This window comes from Perca fluviatilis, chromosome 23 (assembly GCF_010015445.1).
Source record: "Perca fluviatilis chromosome 23, GENO_Pfluv_1.0, whole genome shotgun sequence".
NCBI classification, from domain to species: Eukaryota; Metazoa; Chordata; class Actinopteri; order Perciformes; family Percidae; genus Perca; species Perca fluviatilis.
In genome coordinates, this window is record NC_053134.1 from 19,117,654 (window position 1) to 19,139,628 (window position 21,975).

General features: G+C 43.1%; 1 protein-coding gene across 4 annotated transcripts in view; it reads right to left on the reverse strand.

Annotated features, from left to right (window-relative positions):
• The window catches only part of sox5 (SRY-box transcription factor 5), a 241,631-nt gene that overhangs the window by 89,045 nt on the left and 130,611 nt on the right, over positions 1-21,975 (reverse strand). The window lies entirely within an intron of this gene.

Here is a 21,975-nt window from a genome sequence, read left to right on the forward strand (position 1 = left end):
GAGGTTGCAACCTGGTGGTGTTGCGAAATTGGTTATTTTGTCAGACCAGCAGCTCAAAACCCAATTATATTACTCAATCACTCCACTTTAAGATCCTCGAACCAGCAGATATTTGGAATTTGTCCTCAATAAACTTGTTTCGATTGCTGTCATTTTGCCACAAACTCAAAAAACTAAAAGAAGAATTCTATGGATTGTCTGTTCTATGAGTCATTAATGTTGTTCCAAAAAAGATAGTTCACATTAACACGTCTACTGTATTTTTTTAAGGCTTGCATCAACAGTTGAGCATAAAAACACTCCTAATTCTCTTGTTGATGTTCACATACTGAAGGTTTAGTATCTTCCCATATAATTGACTCTTATTTCTCCCTTTCAAAGTAAAGTTTTTTAAGAGGGGTAATGACAGTACCTTGTACTTTAACTGATTACAATACATTGCAATACTGATAGACCTTTAAAACATAACGTTATCTCATACGATCGTGATGAATTCCATCGCAGATAAATCAGGGGATTCTGGCAGTTATTGGATTACTGAAACACATCTTTACACTAACACAGTGTTCCAGCCTGACATAACGCTGGATACAGTGTTTGTGTGTCTGTATAAAGACACAATCACAACTGCAGCCTGGAAACCTCTGTTAAAATGATAATCTACCTTATAGCTTTCACGGTCGGAAAACAAAGAAAAGAGAAGATAAAAGTAATAGTTTGTACTACATATTTGTGCCTAAATGCCTTAGAGGTCACCCGTGCTTAATTGGTTAACTGGTGTTGTTCCAGCCTCTTTTACTGTCCCTTTGGTTCCACTATGTTAGTACAGTGAAGCTGTATCATGCTTTTCACATGATTGGCTTCGCTAACAGAATAAAGTAACAGAACAGTGGATGTAAAACAAGCCTTGACACAGGATTAATATGAGCTACCCTGAGCTCGAAGCAATTATATTCTCTCTGCGGCAGCTGAATGCCCTGCTACAATGTCCAAAAAAGTTAAATCACATATCTGATGCATTCAAATAACAACAATGCATCTCTAAATGTTATTTACTTTTTACTGATTGTCATTATGATCAAACAATAATGTTTGGAGAGATCTTGAATTCATGTTAGAAGAAACATTTCAACTTTATTGGCACTATATTTGTCTATCTTGAAATAAATTGTACTTCATAACTCCAGTAATGTCAGCCTATACTGATTCATCCATCGCTGTCGATTGAGTCCACGTTCACCCTTTCTTCCCCTCCTACCAGCCCCATGTTTAAATACAGGAACATTTGTGGCCATTAGTTTCAGTAGAATGTGTTAATATGATTTATTTTATAATGCACATCATCCAGCCAAACAGAATCACTTTTTTTTCCCATGGCTATTGTATGACAAATCAGATGTAATAAAATGTTTAACAGACTTTCTGTTTTCTTTTGTTTTCATGCAGCAAGAAGAAGCAGACATTTGATTCTGCGACATGGAACAGTTTTGTTGAAGAGAAGACAGCTGAGCACTTTCAACAGAACATATGCTGAAGCTCACATGCATGAATGAACACACACACACACACACTCACAAAATACACATATACAAACTGACTGAAACCCACCAATAATTTTATGGAAACCTCACCAATCACCCATTGTGTCCTCAGGTGTAGTGTGTGTGTGTGTGTGTGTGTGTGTGTGTGTGTGTGTGTGTGTGTGTGTGTGTGTGTGTGTGAGAGAGAGAGTGCATGCTGCTTCCAGCCCTTAGTGCTGTCAGTCACTATTAGGAGTGTGTGGTCTACATGTCACACATACGGCCAATCCAGCTATTGCAGCTATTGTTCTGGAGAGCACAGAGAAAAGCAGAGCTGACAGACTGCCACTTCTGTGATACTTTAACACACACACTCAGACATTGACACACACACACACACACACACACAACACACACACACACACACACACACACACACACAGTGCACCACCAGTGCCAGTTCTCTTTTATGTATTTTCTTTTACATTAAATAGAACCCTTTGCAGCATCTGATAACATTACAGACGAGACCTTACTCGTTGTCTGGTGTTAGTTGCATTCAAAGACCTGCCAAACCTTACAAAGTGGTAGGTAGTAGAGATGTACTTTTCTAAAGATTTGGACCGCAGTATGTTTTTTTGTTTTTTTTAAGTGAGATATTCTTTCAAGAGCAACTGAGGCTGGGAGCATCATGGGAAATCAACTTGCACTAATGTGACCTCATCCTTTAATTAGGTAGGAAAACATATCTCTCTATTACATGCATAGTGATACATCCACACAAAGCCATTAGGCAGACTGTTAACAAGGATATCAATTACCACCTTTACATTGCTAGAATTTTGCATTTTAAGTTTGCATTCACACACGGACAAAGTACACATGCCAGTAGTCGCCCCCCCCACCCCCCTGATCTTTATAAGACAGTAATATGAATATGTCAATGTCAACAACAATCTGTGGCATTAGTTTTCTATTTACCTAATGTAATTCATGGTCAAATGGAGAGAATACAGTGGAGGGCTAAATCTAATCGCATTCCCCGACTAAACTGTGCGATTGGAAACTCTCCTTGGCCCCGTAAACAGCTGCAAAACCAATGATAACCTCATTTGTGCATTACAGAAACTTAATTTCTCCATTATGCAGCTGATGGTCAACATACCGGAGCGGCGCTGACCTGAACAGCTGAGAGAATAGGAATGAGCCTTGTGTTTGTCATATTTTGAATAGATGTTTATATTGTTGCCATTCACACATTTGGTATGGCTAATAGCCGCTTTCAGACTTTACTTTGCCATGAACTTAGCCGTAAGTCAATCTGACTTGACAATGGATTATTATATACACTAGATGCAAGCGATAATACAGAGGATAATGCAACAGTGAACAAAACGAAGTGTCAGTGCATAGAAAAAAAGTTTCTAATGAGCTTGTATCAATAAGCCTGAGGTCAAGGTTTTCTCATGAAGCCATGCTGCAAAGAAAGAGTGATTAAAAAGCATAGACAGGCAGGATGAAGGGGAAGACATGGAAACAAGCCTGGCACAGAGTTCTCTCGGAGTAACCAGCCTCTCAGGTGTAAGCCATTGTCTGCAGTTAAAACACGTTGTTGAGTAATATGAACGAACAAGGCCACCGAGGTGTATTGTGCTCTCAATGATGGAACAAGTGACAAGAAAAATTTTGCGGAAACAAAAGGGGCCGGTTAAGTGATTCATAGGTTCATAATGTGAGCTGTGTTTTTTGAGAGGGCGAGAGGGAGGTGGCATGAGAAAGCTGCTTGTACAGAGACAGGCTATGCAACACAAATACACAACAGTGTTTCCACTGGTAACATTCTGCTTTGGCGGGCCAACCCCACAAAAAGGAATAAGAAAAATGGTAGTTACTGGATGTAATGTTAACTTCAGTTCTATGAGTGTGCGGGAAGAGGGAGAGAAATGGCGCCTGGTAAGAGAGATGCAAACCATAACCAATTTATCATAGTGTATAAAAACGCAGCGCCGTTTCAAGACATTTCATAGACCAGACGTTTGTAAAACGGACCTGCTGATGCGCATTCAACCCACGCTTGACCCGTTCATATGAGTCAGCCGTCACTCTGTTTGTCACTGTTAGTAGAGACTTCAGTCTGCAGCGTAGTTCATACAGTTCACTGATAAACCAGAGAATTGTAGAGTGTACATTCTGCTTCGTGATCAAAAAATGTTTTTGTATCACGTCTACACTTCTGTCCATCCTCAAAATCTCTCTCGCTCTCTCTCTCTTTCTCATCATCATCACAGGGAAGCTAATAATGTAATACGCAGATAAAACAGATAAAAAAAACTAAGCAAATCCTCTTACCCATCACAAATACTTGGGAACATTGCCCCCACGCCATCCCTCTCGTTCCACAGGAAACACTGCACGCACACACACACGCACGCACGTACACACACACACACACACAAACGATGAAACGGACTATCACATAGAGACAGGAACAAAAAATACCCAGAAGGAACAGCAAAAATTCACAATGCTGCAAGAACACACACACACTCATGTTCAATAAAACACACGCTCATTCACAAACACAGGAAAAAAAACACACGGACAAGCAAGCATGTACACACACCACACATACACAGAGTCCATTACAATGAAACCGTTGATGGGAGGCCCCTGTGTCGGGACCCTAACAGCTGTAGTGCATTAGGGGCCGACCATGTGCAGGGGCAGGGAGAGACCGGCAGTAAACAATCCCAAAGCCTGAAGACACACACACACACACACAGACACACACACACACATCACACACACTTTTTCCATAACATATTATGCAAATGCGGAGACACACGTTGAACACAATGTGGCATATCAGTAGCTATGGACCTGAGAGGGTTTTCTGTAGAAGACACACATCTAGAAAATGACACAGTTTGCATTTAAATCACAGAGAAATGAGCACGCTAGGGCTTGTTGAATGTTGCTGTGCCGTGAATCAAAATTCTAGGACCGAGCAGCCCAAAATCTGGCAATGTTTTTTAGAATTTCAATCGTAGCCATTTACCACGAGATGAAAACGGTTAGCAATTGCGTTATGAATGATGTTGATATTGATGACTGATTGTTCAGCCAGCTATCCAAAAGATCTAGCTTCGTATAGTATGAAGCTGCAGCACACAATTGACGCCCAATGGCTCACGTCTTTGAAGACGTGAGCCAAATACTGTATGTAGCAAGGCGGAAAGTAAGGCCGTGAAGGTTGGAGCGATGGATGGTGTGTGCCAGAGTTTGTGTCACAGATTAAGAATTTAAGTTGGCTTTTTTGATACATGTAACAACAATGTCTCCACTACTTTAACCATATAGTACAGATATTGATAATGGTCCTCATCAGCAGATGTAAAAAAAAGAAAAAAAAAAAAAAAGCAGAAATATAGATGTTCAAACTTCCCATAATTTTGAGCACCCCAAGGATTTTTTCGTTAACATTGGCTCAAAGGTTGAGGTTGGCAGTTAATTTTATTTTTTTACAATGGAAGCAGCCAACAAGTCCTCTTAATTAAACAAGAAAATATACCGTTGTACTGTATATGCAGTAATCTAACATTAACCCTGTTTACTGTTTACATTAAACCTGTTTTTTTTTTTGGGGAGCAGCCTCGAAAAAGCAGTTGACAAAACAGTTCTGTCAAGGGGGATATAAATCTAGTTGGAGAGATAATATCATCAAAAGATAAAATTGATTAATTGAACATTAACCCTTTGCAGAACCGTTCAATATCAACATTGTGTCTGGTGATAGGGACCCTGCAGTGGTGCTCCCTCAGGATAAGCTACCAGTGGAATTACAGTGGACTGAGTAAAGTTTACCTCAGTCACAGTTAGAACTTTGGCACCCACAGCGGCTCAGTTATGCCCGCATTAATACATTAATGACACCGAGACACAACAACGGAAAGAAAGCCAGAAGGAAAACTTGACTAGTGTCAAGTGAAGAGACGCCTTATTTCAATCGATAAGTCAACAAACGCACCTAAAACCGAAAATGCATTCAAAATGTGCAGGGAAAACGTAGATCTAAATATAGCTGTGATGTCTTACTGTTAGCCTATAAACTTATGTTTTTTGACATTGTATCAGATATCATATTCTAGGCTACATCCTAGGACAGTCTTTCAAAAATAACAGATATGATCAACAATTTAGAATTGAGCATGAAGGCCTGCGGTGTGAATGCTACTTCTTTTCTTTCCCCCTTCAGTCTCTCGCTCGCAGCTCTTCTCAGTCTCAGGGTGGGTTCATATATCAATACCTCTGGCATCTTTTTTTCTCTCTCTCTTCTTTCCTGGGAGAGGAGGAGAGAAGAGAGGCCAGCGTGGAGAGGCACTAGCCCTGTGAAGTGGCTTTATCGTGGGGAGACACGTGCAGGCAAAGGACCCCGTCTGAAGGCTGAGTGGCAGGCAGCAGAAGCCATTAAGATAGAGCCACTATCTCTTGCTGCCAGGGCCCTTCTTAATACAGGCGGGGGGCTCGGGCCGCTCTCATCCACACACACTCACACACACCTTCTATCCTGTGGTACTTGAACAGATATGCGGTGACATGGATGTAGACATGTGCACGTTCATTAAAAGGCGCTGACACACCAACCCGATTATCAGCCGTCGGACAGTGTGGCGAGGTCGGTGACTTGAGTCTGTTCGGTGGGTTCCGTGCCTTCGTCAGTTGGAGGAGCCGTCGGCCTTAATTTGGGCTGATTTGACTTGTTGAATCGGCCAGTGGGCAGTCGGACTCAATGACCAATCTGATTGGTGGAGTGCTAGCCCTCGACTAGCGAATCAGTGCACTTATGTTAAAACACTTAACGGAAATGACGAGCAGGATAAGCGTGACGAACGCCTCTCAAAATCTGACAAAAATCTTTCAAACTGACCTTTGCCGATCAAAAAAACAGACAGATTCAGCAACTGCATAGCCTATTTCTCGCTTAAAATGTTTTCAGAAACACGTTTCGGTGAACTATTTTCGTAAAATATGAGATTGTATTCCGAACCAGCAGCCATTATGGTTGGCTTTGAAATTTGGGAGAAGCCACACCCACGTGACGCGTTCGTCATTTCCGGGTTTTGTTTTTTTGGGCGACAATACAGATTAGCGCCGCCTGCTGTTATGGAGACGTATTACGTCTCGCGCAGAGCCTTTACACTTACAAGCAACTCTTTCTCGCTGTCTCTGTGTGTCCATAGTGACAATGGTGGACGTAGCATCTGTGACGTCACCCAGCAGCTTTTTTATTGTCGACATAATATCGATATATTGCCCAGACCTAGCGACCAAATGTTTCAATGAACTTTGATGAAGTGAAAACACACATTGAGAGGGTCAAAGCTCAAGATTAACGTGTAGCCACGCAGCTACAGCATCCCTTGCTTTATCGTCAATTTAATATAAATGGGACCATCATTTACAAAATGAACACCATGCTGTATTGAAGAAGACTTGAAAGTAGAGGGCCATAAACTCATTATGTAAATGTTTATTGAAGTTAAAAATCAAGGCAGAAGTAGGGTCAGGACACTCCTGAAAAAGAGATTTTTAATCTCAATGAGTCTTTTCCTGGTTAAATAAAGGTAAACTAAAATAAAATAATAATAATAATAATAATAACAATTTTCCCATAGACATCTATAGAAACGGACTTCTTTTTGCAACCCTCTGCCGGAAATTAGACAGAATTCAGGTTTTAGGCACTTCCGCATTGGCTTCACTTTTCAGGCCCGAAACCTTCGTCCATTATTTTTACAGTCTACGGTGTCTGATGTCTGTTCCACCTCCAAAACCCATCAATTCATGCACAGAAAAGTGGGCAGGTAGACAGGTAGAGACCAAAAGACAAACTGCTCTCTGCCACTTTTACCACCAGTAGGGTTGTGTCAGTAATGGCACACCAGATTCACTCTTTTTAGGATAGCCAGGTATGAAGAGAACTACGCCTATGCTATAACTACAGACAGTAACCCTAACTTAACTATCAGTGATTTCAGATGGCAGGGTTTTTTTTCTGTCTCGGCTGACGGATGGCATTTTAGCCCATCCCTTTATTTGTCTAACTTGCAGACAGTCTTGATCAAGGTTACTGGATATGGACTGCAGTGTGTGCGGTGCTTCCGCAGCGAGTGCGCTGCTCTAACCGCCGTGGCAAACACTGTAAACAAAGCTGTTTTCTTCCCCGACAATGGCTGCGTGGAAAATTAATTAACGATCTGTACTCTTTGTGCGAATCTTAACTCACTCCTAATTAGCTGGATTTCCCCCCCCCCTCCTCTCTCTTGAAAACATCAAGTAAGTTAATTACGGCTGAGGGGAAAAACAGGCTGTTTCTGGTGTCACTTATTTATTAGTAATCTTTGGTGCTGTGAGTGAGCGAGCGGCTGGAGCAGACAATGCGAGAAGTGAATGAAAGGGAGTCTGTGTCACAGCAGGGTTAATGAAACACCAGCCTGGGAAGAGAAATACAAAAAAAAAAAAAAAAAAGTGAATGATTAACAAAAGAAAAAAATGACCAGTCCAGTCCAGACATCTAGGAAACACACACATGCAAACATGGACAACAACAAAAAGTGTTCATACACGAGCGCACAAACAAATACAAATACACTGCAATTAAAAAAAACCTAAAAAAAAACCCTGACTGACACTTTTCCTTGAACTTTTCCTCTCTCTTCAATTAACAGCAAACTAAAGCCTTTGACTGACTAAAATCAATCTGCAGTGAGAAAGGAATGAGAATAATTGAAATATCTGGGAGGGAAAATCTGCTGGCTCAAAGCAGTGAGGATGAATGGCAGAAAGAGATGGACATGGACTTCATCCACCGAGCTGCCACTTGTGTAAGACCGTTAGATACATGACGGTGCAAGATTATATTTCCATTAAAAACAGCCATTAAGCAATACTTAATGCTCATTGGAAGCAATGTGAGGTTCAGTGTCTTGCTCAGGAAGGACAACACAAGCGAGTGACAATGCAAAAACTTCAATTGATAAAAGGCCTGTTGACCACATCGATTGGATTTATAGGGAGAGAGTCCTAAAAATAGCAGCCAATTGGAGATTCCCCTAGGGAGCCATAGACAGGGTGGTGGTAGCGGGATGGAGGGGTGAAACCATAGCATAGACTGGAATGAGAGTAGAGAGAAGAAACAGAATACATGCTTTAAATAAAAAGATTTTTTTTAAAACCTTCAGTTAAGATGACCATTGGATGACCAGAAAGCCTGTGAATTGGCTAATAACTGAGAGGTTGTAGCCTGGTTGACACCAGACCCTTCTCAGTTGTAACTGAGAGTGGGTCTGGGCAAGGTCCATTCGCAGCCCATTTCCAAAGGGGCGTCACCAACGGACGCCGCTCAAATGCCTCTGGGCGTATCGGATAGTCCTTCAACCAATCAGGCCAACGATCCGGGTGACATACGTCACGTTGAACGTAAACAAGAAGCTGCTCGCCGTCGCTGCGCTATCGTCATCGTGTGAAGCCCGCCTCAGCGGTTGTGATTGGTGCCTCGAAATGGGCTTGAATGGGCTCTTGGCCAGACTGACTTGCAGAGCAAATCTCAAATTTGCCTGGAAGTTCGTCAGGGTTTTCCCAGGCTAGAGAGGGGTTGAGCTCCAAAGTGATGACAAACTAGAATGATAGTTGTCTCCCTGCATGAACTCCCTGCTTGTCTTTAGCTTCGTTACAATACAGCACTCACGACAAACACAACAAATCACCTAAAAAGAAGTCTTACAGGGCAAGGATCATTATAAAACCTGTCCCTATTTATACATCCATCAAAGTTTACAGACCAACTTTCTGGTTAAACTTTCTGGTTCACATTTATGGTTTTCCGGTGAAATGAGGAAACATAACTGCCGTTTCAGGTACTCTCATTTCACTTTCCCCTCCAACTAAAGTGCTTTAGATAATGCGGCTGAACGGCTGTGGCTTATTTACGACCACCTGACCACTTTTGGTTCTTGCCCCATCAATTCCCCATCAATCTTTATCCTAAAACTAACTCAACCATCCATCGATTCTAAAGCTACTCGCACTGCAATCCATGCCAAACCTTTAATTTAACTATTACATTAATCTAGATATTTATGGTAATTAAGTTATTTTGTGCACGTAATGAGTGGAGGTTTGTCGGGGGAAGAAGGAAACTTTAAAAAAGGTTTTTCGTGCCGTCCAGGACAATAGATGCATCATTTCCTGGGCACCACAAGTTCTTTCCCCTGACAGAAGTAACTAAAAGTTGATTCCCAGTCTCATTATATCACAGAGATAGGGGATAGCAAAACATTTTTAAATGTGAAAACACAGCGGATTATCACTTTGAGACTCCCTGAGCTTTGTTCTTATCCCCAGGAGCTGATGTTCTCTCTCTCTACCTCTTCATCTCCCTCCTCCATCACAGTTGCTATCTCTCTCCCTCTATTCTCATTCTTCCCCCTCTTTCCATCCCCTAGCCCCCCTCCAGTCCCGCTCCACCTCAAAGCTGTCAGGATGCTGCCTTGTTTTGGTCTGAGGCTGAATGGGAGGATTTGGCACCCTTCCCCTTCTCCGCTCTCGCTGCGGCCCGGTTTTTCTTCTTAAGAGCACACATGTTTATGCACCAAATCTCTGCACTTTGTGTTTCTCCACGTCAAGGCACAAGCTCAACCCTGGATTGATGCGCCCAGGCAGCCCCCTGTGGACTTGCTCTGAGGGAGAAGGGGGATGACAGAGAGAACAGAGAGAGAGAGAGAGAGAGAGAGAGAGAGCGCATGAGGGAATCTAGAGGGAAGAGGAAATGATTTTCTGATTTTCTACACAGGCTTTGTGGTCCTGGAAGGCTGTTTATATGTGTTTTTTAAGTCCATTGGTGAGAACAAGAGGAGAGGAGATTGTGCTATCTGCTGCCTGAGGCCTATGCTGAGCCTATATATTTAAGCCCCCTCTGTTCCTTGCTTAACAATAACGCCTACAAGTTTTAATTTAATTCTGTCATTTTTTTTTTTTTTTTACTAAATAATCCACTTCCATTTTCTATGTCACAGCTGGAGAAATAAATCTAATCTTATCGCACAGCAGACTGGGTGTGAGGTTTGACACTTAAGAGTTTTTATTTTCTATTTTTCATCTTCAAAGCCATGTGTGATAAAGAACAATAGAGACAGAAGTGTTAGTCTGTGTGTTGTGTGTGTGTGTGTGTGTGTGTGTGTGTGTGTGTGTGTGTGTGTGTGTGTGTGTGTGTGTGTGTATGTGTGTGTATGTGTGTGTGTAGTTTACAGAAGGGCAAGTAGTGCATGGGACATGCATGGAAGCGTATTTTTTTGTACGTGTCCAGCCGTGCATGTTTGTGTGATGGTGGAGCGAGCGTGATTTCAGGACATAAAAAAAGATGCCAAAGTAGTGACAAAATGAATGAAGGGTATGAAATAGGAGTAAAACTAGTAAAGGATTCTGAGAGAAAAGAAAAGAGAACAGGAGAAAAAGAACAGCTCTGCTTGAGGTTTAAGGCTAGTAGCCAGTTGGCCTGTGGCCACTCCAGATGTGGCCAGCTTCCTAAACATCTTACAACCCAGCAGCCTCTGTTAAGCAGCATGGAGCCCACACCCACACACCGTCATTACCAGACCACAACTCCCCACCTTTTTATAGAAGCTATTTACATTTAGATTTCTATATTGGTTCAATGTGTAGCCAGCACAGAAGCCTGTGTTTGTGTGCTCTTAGTTTGACCTACGACCATGAAACATCCCCACAGGCATGTGGCACATTAAGTAACCGCTTTTTTATGTTCTTTCATTGTATATTATTCACTGTATTCTTTCTGTGTACACTGATTTAATAATTAGTTGTATTTAACACTTGAGGCTATGCAGAACAGAGGAGTCTTTCCACACGACGAGGGTCACTTTCACACCTTGAGTGGACGTTTCCCACGCTTCATGTATGTCATGATTTTGCCCATTTCCATCGCATTTTTGTCGCAGTTGGCTTTTTTTGATGCACCAACTTTTCCACCTCATCCAAGCATTACACTGTATTTACATTTGTTTTTACATTTTTCGGTGTTTCCACTGTTATCCACGTTTTTGTTTTTATGTGCAAACTGAAAATGCATAAAAACAGGTGGATAAAAACGCACTTACAAGCACTTTGCAAATGACGCGCCTGGCGCATGTGCGTCATTTTGCGTGTACGAATCCACTTTTCCTAGTTTGACGGCGGAAAAAAGGGTCTGTGTGCCAGGCGCATGGTTCAAAAGGGTTGTACTTAGGGTCTTCATTAATTCATAGGTGTGTTTTGGGCGTAACGTGCAATAAACCAATCAGAGTGTCACCTCCCTTTCCCTTTAAAAGCCAGGCGCGTTTCAACCTTGGCGCATTGCTCTTATGATGGCAGATTTGCTGAGCAGGAAGGAGAGATTTCCAAGAGAAGAAAATTATCTGCTCATCTGTGAAATTAATCCATGCGAGGATTATCGCGAGATCATATCATAATACTATTTCACGGTGTAATATTTTTATTTTTCATCTTTTGTACGTTTGTGTGCTGCTGCGCGCCCTGTGTGTGTAACAAGCATAGTGTGCGCGCGCAGTGCACGAGCCTAGGCGCATTTTACTAATGCGCTGTTAAAATAACAATGAAATGCTGCGTTACTGACTTTAGAACAGGGTTTTGTTGGTCAATGGCGCGATCACTTTCCGCTGCCTTAAGATAGCAATATGCCAAGAATGCCCCTGAACACACCTCCCTGTAAGACCAGCACACCCATGGGCGCACAGATGGGCGCAGGTGCATCTGCTACTTAAACGACGTGGGGACTGGACTGCGTCGGTCCAGCAAAGACACTTGCGTTGTGCTTTGCGCTGCGCCGGGTGCAAGATAGGGCCCTCAGTCTTGTGGAGTGACAGGTAACTCACTGATTGGACCGTTTTGGCGACTTTCATCTCGCATCACCATCATCGCTACACAGACTCATGGGATAAAAATCATATTACACATTATTGCGCCTTATGTGTATTTTATGTTCTTTGTTGTCACAAGGAGCAGACCAGGAAATAACTGATAATCAGTATTATTAGTCAAATCGGCAAATTGCCCTTACTTTATAAATAATGAGAACCAGACAGAAACAGGATAAAAAAAAAGAAGCATGATACATTCCAGTTAAACCTGTTTCTTTTTCTGATCGATTAAACTTAACCCACAAATTAACAGCTCACTCATCAGATTGCTTCCTTAACAGTTCACAGCCAGAAGATGGATTTAATAGTAGTTTAGTTTTTGTTTTGTTTTTAATTCATGATGAAATCACATATCGACTATCATAAAATCGGTCTGTTTTGCTTTCATACTACAGACAGACTGCACAAAAGACTGCTTGAAAGCCAACCAAAACCCTAGTGTCAATCCGGTTATTTAGTCCGTCTGGTACTAGAGTTCGATTCATTTCACAACAGCCCCAGAGTTCAAATGAACCGCACCAAACAGGTTAGGTGTGCAAAAATACATGCATTAACAACATAATGCATGATTATGTTGACACACTTCAATCCTTTATGTGCCTATGTACTGGTTAAACATAAGAGCGTTAAGAAATACGTGCTTTAGATTCTATTACTTACATCCGAGCACTTCTACCCATGATCCATCTTTTGCCCACTGTCGCTTTGACCCTTAACTCTTACTATTGGCTTCTTATAACATGGGCGCTTGTGGAGTTGTTGACACTTATCCAGCTGCTGCTCTCTTTGACTCCCTCTGGACTGCAGCTTCAAGCCTGATGATATATGATCAAATATATGCCAGCACACACTGTGCACAATATGCTCCTACATTTGTTTGAATTAAACAGAATCATCTTACAAGTCATACATTAGATGACATTGCCTGCACTTTCTTTGCAGTATTCTGCACGCAGGGCCACCTTATGTTGTCGGGCACTAGCATGTCAATTCTTCATTTTTATCTAAACATGCAGTGTTTTAAAAAATGGTTTTTATGTGTGTGTGTTTGTTGTGGCAACCCCCGTCACCACCACTCAACCCCCACAAGCCCTCCTTTTCTCACTGTGGGAACACACTGGCACACAGATGGTTAAGCCCACCCTTGTGATGAGTGAAAAGGGTGGGGGTTGCTGCAGATGGCACAGAGGGCCGCAATCAGCCACATGCCGCAGCCTACACGAACGACGCACGCGACGCCACACACACACACACACACACACACACACACATAAATTAAGAGGATAAGAGAACACATATAGGAGATGGATGTATGTATGGATAGAAAGTATAGGTGGGTGAGTCCTGTACCTCCGGGCGCGTTGTGTGCTGTGTACTTGCAATGGCTGGCGTTGATCTAGCGTGGCACACAAAGCCCTGGCATCTCGCTGGCACCTCTGCCCACGCCATGCCACACTGAGAGGCACGGCGAGGCCTGCCAGAGGGCCCTGGCAACACAGTGTGTGTGTGCCTCTGACTTTGTCTACATGTATATAAATGTGTGTTTCTATGAATTATGTCTAATGTTAATGTGCATTGCTGATCAGTACCTTAATCCCTAAATATGTGTGACAGGGTGCAATATGTATAAAGCAGGCTGCGTTTGAAGGTGTGTGTGTGGATGCATATACTGTGACCTAACCAAACACTGCACACTCCCACACACACCAGCAGAAAAACACCGGTTCCCCTCTCTCATTAGGAAGGCCCTACCCAATGTCTCTAATGGCTAAGCCTTTGATATGCAATGACGACTAATTCCCTCCTGTGTTCCACTCTCTGCAGTCATTAGACCACGGACAAGGACACATACACACGCCGTTGTGTTTGCGCAGGAATCTAATCATTTAACCCGTCCAGAGGTTCTGATTCTCATCTGTCTTCACCTTACTTCATGAAGTGTCTACCGGGGGACTCGCTCCCCTCACTTGTAATGTAAATAGAACAATATTTACATAAAAACATTTGAATTTATCATTAAAAAAATCGCTCTTCTTGATGTGGAATGCTCTTTAAGGCAATAAGGTGAAGCCTAATTTGCTTGTTGCACTGTTTGTCTTGTATGCATAAGTTATTTTGACATCAATCTCACACTGTAATGAGGCATAGAAATCCAAACATTCAAATGCACCTACTTTTCTTTTTTTTTTTTTAAAGTGAGGACAAACAGTATGTGAGCAGCAATGCAAGCAGCTACCTTTGTTGCTGCAAATATCGAAAGTTCTCATTGAAACTAAATGGTCTGGGTCTTCCAACATGTGAATGTAGAATCTTTCAATGTGTCTCTGCACAACATTAACGCTTTTCAAGTGCTTTTTTCAAGTGCTTGGAAACCAACATCTTTTGCAAAAAAAGACCCAAATGAGAGGTATTATGATATTGCGTTGCTTATATCTTTACACTACATTATATTTATTTATTTATTTATGAACATTTATTAGAGGATCAGCCCCATGAGATGCAATATCTCGTTTTCATGGGGGTCCTCCGGATCATGTATAGAGCAACAGAACAGCAGAACAACAGAGTAGATACAAACAAATAAAAAAACAAACATAATAAAAATAGTCGTTTTACACCTGGGTTCCTGCTTTCATCACTGCAGCATGAGAAAGGTCCATGCTTTCTGATGTAAAAGTGCATAATTCATGCCAATCTGCAAAGCATTTCGATCAAACTTAAGACATGTTGCACAACTCTTCTCCAGCACTACATGCCCCATCGGCCTCACCAAATGTCCTCAGCTATTTTACCCTCATGGTAGGAGGACAAGGTGGATTTACGTTGAAGTTACATCCCCAAAAACATTCACATTAAGTGCTTTACACCAAAACACGCATTACACATGCTGAACTAACATTTCATGTCAATCACTGTCAGTTGTACTGTGTCCTCACCTCTGTCATTACCTATCGATTTATTTCCTTTTCTCTCTACTCTCATCTCTTCCCATAGTCCTTCCACCATCTCTCTCCCTCTCTTTCTAATCCAACCCAGCTGCCATGCACTGACTTTCGTTTAAATATTGTATATAGTAAATATTGTGTATACTATTGTAATCTGTTTTGTCTGTCTGTAACTGATGTTGTCCATTTTCCCTAACAGGTCCCTCTCGAGAATGAGACCCTGTGTCTCAATGAGATTAACCTGTATAAATAAAGGTTAAATAAAAAAAATGTACAAAACTGCCTTCCCTATGTCTATGTCCCCACCCACAGTCCCCACTTCACCTTAAACGGATACGTAACCCTCATCTCCTTGCCTTCTTCTCTTTTGTTTCACCCTTTTCCTACTCCCACCCTCTTCTCAGCTTGTCTTTTCCTCTTCCCCCCCCTCCATCTTCTACCCAACCCCAGTCCTGTTATCACTCTATTACTGCGTACTCAGTTCATTCTGTAGCTATTAACCTGGTGAACAGCCTCACCCCTGCTGACCCCAGCCAGCTAATACAGCTTACACACTCAAACTCAGCTGGCTGTATTGGCACACTTCCCTGCTCACGTCTGCAATCCCTAACCTTCGTTTTAGAAATCCTTCCTAATCGGCCTCTGTCTGTGAAAGCCTGTGACAGTGATTTATTTATTTTATTTTTTTTCGTGGGGAGGAAGAAGTGGAAGTAGTGGATGACTTCTGCATGCATACAGAAAGGGGCCTATGCTGTGTCTCTTATGTCGAGACAATTCAACATCAAGATCAAAAGTTCACTAAAGTAGTGAGGGGGATCAAAGTTACATGAACAAATGAACAATTAATCTAAATTTGACCAGCAGCATACAGAGTTACAGAACTCCTTATTATTAAAAGGCATGAAACAAACTACCAGATGAGCAAATCATGGTTAAGTGAAGGGATGGTGTATCTGTTGAATAGTGACGCTGACTCAGAAAAGGGGCAGCGATTAGCAGAGGACTTGGAAGGGCTTTTGTTTGATACTGGCAACCGGCCTGGAAATGTGGCCATTAAAGTTCGACACTAGCGACGGTTGCCACGGTAACCACTAATCACCACCGCGTCAGTAGGTGAGGGTGAGAAGCCAAGGCTCCGGTCAGCTGTGGAGCAGTGCTCTGCGATGGACCAGGCAGGAAGAGAGCGGGCAGACAGATTCGTGATGATTGAAGGTGGTCATGGGATTTAAGGGGGGGGTGGGGGGGGCGGAGACTGGGCCACCCTCACTACCACTGCACATTTTTGGACAGTCACCGCTTGCTCAGCTTGTATCCAGAAGCTGACGTCACCTAAAAAGTCCCTGCCTGTGTTATAATACCCATACTACCATACTATTTAGTATGCCAGAATAAGATTTAGTATGTCCCAATACATAGCATGTCAAATGCAGTATGTCAAAGATACCAGGATGTCCTACTGCATCGAGTCGGATTTTGATTTTGCGCAGCATATACTGTATGAGCCATAGGGTCAAAGCTCAAGGTGCAATGCTACGGAGAAGTAGTATGTCCCGATTGTATGCATACTGCATGCAACAGTACATACTTTTTAAGGGCAGCTGCAGTACGTACTAAAACTAAAAAGAAAAAGAACTCAGCGAGTGCGCTTCATGTGACGCGGTTGCTATTTTTGACTAAAGGTTATTTAGACATCCCAACACTGAAATACCTGGAAGCAACCAGCAACTGTACATACATCTGTTAAGCCCCTGACACACCAACCCGACGGCTGACCGTCGGCAGAAAAGTTGATTAGTCTGCTCCCCGAGGTCCAAAAAGTGCCTCGGAACACACCGAAGCGACGCCGTCTTAAGAGTACGTTCTGCGCGTGCGCGAGACGCGATACAAAAAATGAAAACCGGAAATGACGAACGCATCACTTAGGTCTGGCTTCTCCAGCCGATAGTAATGGCGGCTTGAAATACGATCTCTTATTTTTACGAAAATAGTTCACTAAAACGTGTTTCTGAAAACATTTTAAAAAGAGAAATAGGCCATGGAGTAGCTGAATCAGTCTTCATTTCAGATCAACAAAGGTCAGTTTGAAAGATTTTCGTCAGATTTTGAGAGGCGTTCGTCACTCATCCCGCTCGTTATTTCCAGGTTAGCACTATTTCCGGGTGAGTCCGACTGCCCGCCCTCCAGTCAGGTCGGCCAAAATGAAGGCCCCTCCGACGGACGACGGCATGGAACACACCAAACAGACTCGAGTCCCCGACCTCGCCACACTGTCAGGGTGCCAGGGGCTTTATGCTTCGGCAGGCAAGATCCTTATAAATAAATAAAAAATGTCAATCAACCTCTGAGGAAATGATTTATCCCCCCATTTATCACCCTGCTCTCTATTTAAAGGAAGTGCTGAAACTTCAGAGCAAATAGTCAATACTTAGGCAAAACTGGACTCTCTACTAAACAGTTTGATCTTGCTTAAGCTGCCAGTTAACACTGTCAGAAGTGCTTGTAAGACGGTCGAGTAGCCTCGGAAGCCCCCTCCCCTCACATCTTTGTACTAATGTACTCGAGGAGAGACTGTTTGAAAATGTGTGCCGTTATCCCCGTATTTAAACGATACTGCTTCTCCCTTTTCGAGAGTGGCCTTTAAACATGCATATCATACAAACTAGTTCATGTTCGAGCATCAGCCGGCCCTCATAATCCATCAGCCATCAACGTGCAATGCTGCCACAGCAGCGTATTGTCAAAGATAAACCTGGTCAATGGTTTTGCTTCGTTTAGTTTTGTCGAATAACATCACACTCTAGGATTATTTCCTGACTCCTCATACAATGCCTTGGGACGTGGCAAGATGTCTGCTGGCGAAGACACCCTGATTCTGTCACTCATTGGTGTGTCCCGTTTTTATATGGCGGTACATTTAAAGATTTGAGTCAGCAATTCTTGACAAGGTTAGCTAAACATCCTGGCTATAAATGGACACACATTTCAATTACATTAAAAACTTTATCCTACAACTTCAAGTGCCTTGTTTTGTTGCGAGTGTTTGAGGGCTTTACAGAGAAATTGCTAGTTTACAGTAAGTGTGATGTGTAATTGGTTGTAGGAATCAATGTGTATCATATAATGGCATGCATCTAAAATGGTTAAGTTCTGCAGCAGAGAAAGCGTTCTGACCCAGTGCTTCTAAACAGACAGGCTCTGAGTAAGCACTGACACAATGGCTGTGTAATACTATTGTCCATGACCCAGGGGTGATTTCGCACTGAAGCAGCATGTGTGTGTGTGTGTGTGTGTTTATGTGTAGGCCGTTTGCATTTGTCGGCACGTTTGTGCACATGCGCGTAACAGCATGTGCGTGTACATGTTTGCGTCCACAACAGTTAAGTGAGTGAATGCATTAAAAGGGTTGTTGGGGAGCCCAGCTCGCTCACTGCCAGCAATAATGAGGATGCTTTCTGTCTTCAGTTCAATCAGCGCTCCCGGCTCTCTGAGACGGGAAAGCCTAGCAGATGCACGGCACGTAGCAGATGTGTGCTATTGGAGTGACATCTGAAAGTAAAACTCTAGAGCCTTTTTACGACATTGTGTGCTGCTGTTTAGATGCCCGAGATTTCCTGGCGCCAAGCGACGGTGACAACTGCAACTTGGGAAACAAGAAAAGCGCGGTAAAGAAAGAGGGGAGAGAAAAGGAAAAAGGCAAGGAGAAAAAAGGGAGGAAATCTTTGGCAAGGGCCTCATCTTTGCAGTGATTTGGAGAGAGATGACATGCAAAATTAGAGAGTCGCGTTTCGCCCTCTCCACTTTGACTACACATTAAACGCAACAGGGAGAAATGTTTCCCCACAAAGATAAATGGCGAGCGGGGCACGCCGCGGCCCCTAAACAACACAGATTACCTTGTCTGCGCGCTTTCAGAATCTGTTAGGATTTTCAAGCTGTTTGATTAAAGTTTTGTCGCTTCTCTTTTCAGATGCAGGTACATATAACTTTCCAACTTTTCAAAAGCCCAATTTGAAAAAGAAAAAATTCCTTTTTTTTTTTTTTTTACTTCAATTATCTCTCAGCCAATCAAAAACAGGTCCTTGGCCAAAAAGACAGAAAAAATACATACAAAGCATTTGTTGTGTACAAAAGGCAAGATATCTGAAAGAATAAATGGCTAGGATTTATACAGGGATTTCAATATTTAATTGTACCAATAGTGTTTGCTTGGCTGATAATCACAGGATGTGTGGCTACTATGTAGACAGATCCAGATCCTATATGTCTATTCATCTATATGGCACTATATCATATGGTTTTCCTTTTCTTTACTAAGAAACAACTGGTATTTACAATCTATTATGCTATAGATTTAACAGGGGTCAAGCCACCAAGACAACTTCAGCAGCAATTACTTGCAACAAGATGCTTAAGTAGGCTGTTTCTTACAATACCACGCAACACTTTCCTCTGTTTAGACTTACGGGCTATTAAAAAAAATAAAAACTGTGCAGATTGCATGAAAACAGAATATGTGAATAATGAGAGCAACATCCATAAAGTGAGAGCACATGGAAGTATTAACTAAGCATCTGGAGTCCTAAGTAGAAGCGGGTATACAATAAATGTGTGAGTCACATAGAAGAATCCTATTCTCCTTTGAAGAATCACGATGTACTGCAAATCATTTGTCAATGCAGCAAAGGGGAAACAGTCAGGAGTTTTGCAGAGACTACTAAAAGCTAGACTAAGCATCATTTCATCCCTAAAACTGAGAAAATGAGAGTCAATATATACAAGAAAAAGAGCCCAAAAAATGATTCACTCTCAAGATAACGATCCAAGACGAGAAGACGGTGTCTATGCATTGAGCTAATTTAGACTGTGTGTAGGTGACTGTTTAACAGATTAGTGGGCAGACTTCATGAACACAAGCACACACATATTTATTTGTGCCTTTGAGACCGATGCATTGTGTGAGCATATATGGTGTGAGGCTGATCTGGAGGGAGTTTTATTGTTGTGCCCACGGGAGCAGATGTCGCTGGCACTTACTCAATACTTTCTCTCATTCTCACTCTGTGTTTGCTCCCTCGCTGTGTCGCTCTCTCTCTCTCTCTCTCTCTCTCTCTCTCTCTCTCTCCCAGTGTCTGTTTTTCTATCTATCAGTCTTTCCCTTTTCTGACCAGATGGAGAGATGCTCTGCTCCAAACCTGCTCTCACTCAGGATCACAATGCTCCGAGTCATGTGATCCAGCCTGCTATCTCCTCCCTCTCTCTGTCTCTTTCTATTTGTCTCTTTCCATCCATAAGTGCTCGCTCTCCCTCTTTTTCCCAGTGTCCTCCCCCGACAAAGGCAGACAAAGGCCTTTCATTTCTCCTAGCCTGCTTGTGCTCTGTGTGTTTGTACTGTACCAAACCAGGCTCCCTGTCTCTTTGTATTCCCTCCTTCTCTTTCCAAAGAAGGTGTCTGGGGGCCCCGGGGCCCCTGCGCTGAGACAAGGGGCCTGCCTCAGCCCGGTGTGGGAGGTGGTGGGGAGGGTGTTTTGGTGTGGTGAGTGAGCGAGGGAACGAGGGGAAGAAGAAAGAGCAAAAGCGACAGAGTATATTATTTCATTAAGTGCTTTGGAGCTCGGCAGGGATTGGGGAGTAAAACCTTGCCGCACTGTGTGTGACAAGGCCACGACCTCCTGCAACCTGGGAACTCTATCCACACATCGCGCCGCTTTCATCTGATCCTGGGGGTGTGTGAGAGCGCTCAGTCACCGGCGCTGGCTGGCTCGCTGAGGGCGCTAAGCTTTTTAGTCAGGGCCCGCTGAACGCAGGAAAAGGTGGCGAGAATGACGGAGGGGAGGGACGGAGGAGGAGGAAGGGAAGGTAAAGTGACTGGAGTGGTGGGGGTGGGGGAGGCATGGTAGGTGAGGAGAGAGAGGGGGGTTTCCCGAGCCCTGGTAAGACAGAATTGGGCATTGTCGCCAAGCAGAGCAGAGCTAGCCCATTCTGTTGATCTGAGCAGGATCCCGGCGAAAACAAAACTGCATTGTTCCCCGCAGATGGAAGCCAGTGTCTCCTGGGTAACAGCATTAATCTCCCCTTTTCTCCTGCTTCCTCTCTTGTCGGGGGCCATAATCGGTGGGCTCCTTTCAGCAGCCGAGCCAGCCTCAAAGCCCAGGCTCCTAACTAGCCTCCTAATTAGCTGCAATTACAATGAAGACAACATGATGAGATAATAGAAATTTGCAAAATAATGACATACCACGGGAAAATATTCCTCCTCCCCAAGCACCATTTCTTCTCTCCGGGAGAGGCACAATGGCGAGCCGGGGCCCTTTTCTGAAAACGGCGAGCTCAGAAAAAATGGTGGCACATTATGTAGCATTGAACCCTATTGTCTGCCTTCTGGTTGCTTCAATCAACAGGCCATTGTCTGGCTGCTTAAATCAAAATGACTCAAATGCGGGCCCAGTAATGATGCCCTCTCAGCACAGCATACTGAACAGAGAGACAGACCCAGAGAGGAGAGGAGAGGAGAAGGGGAGA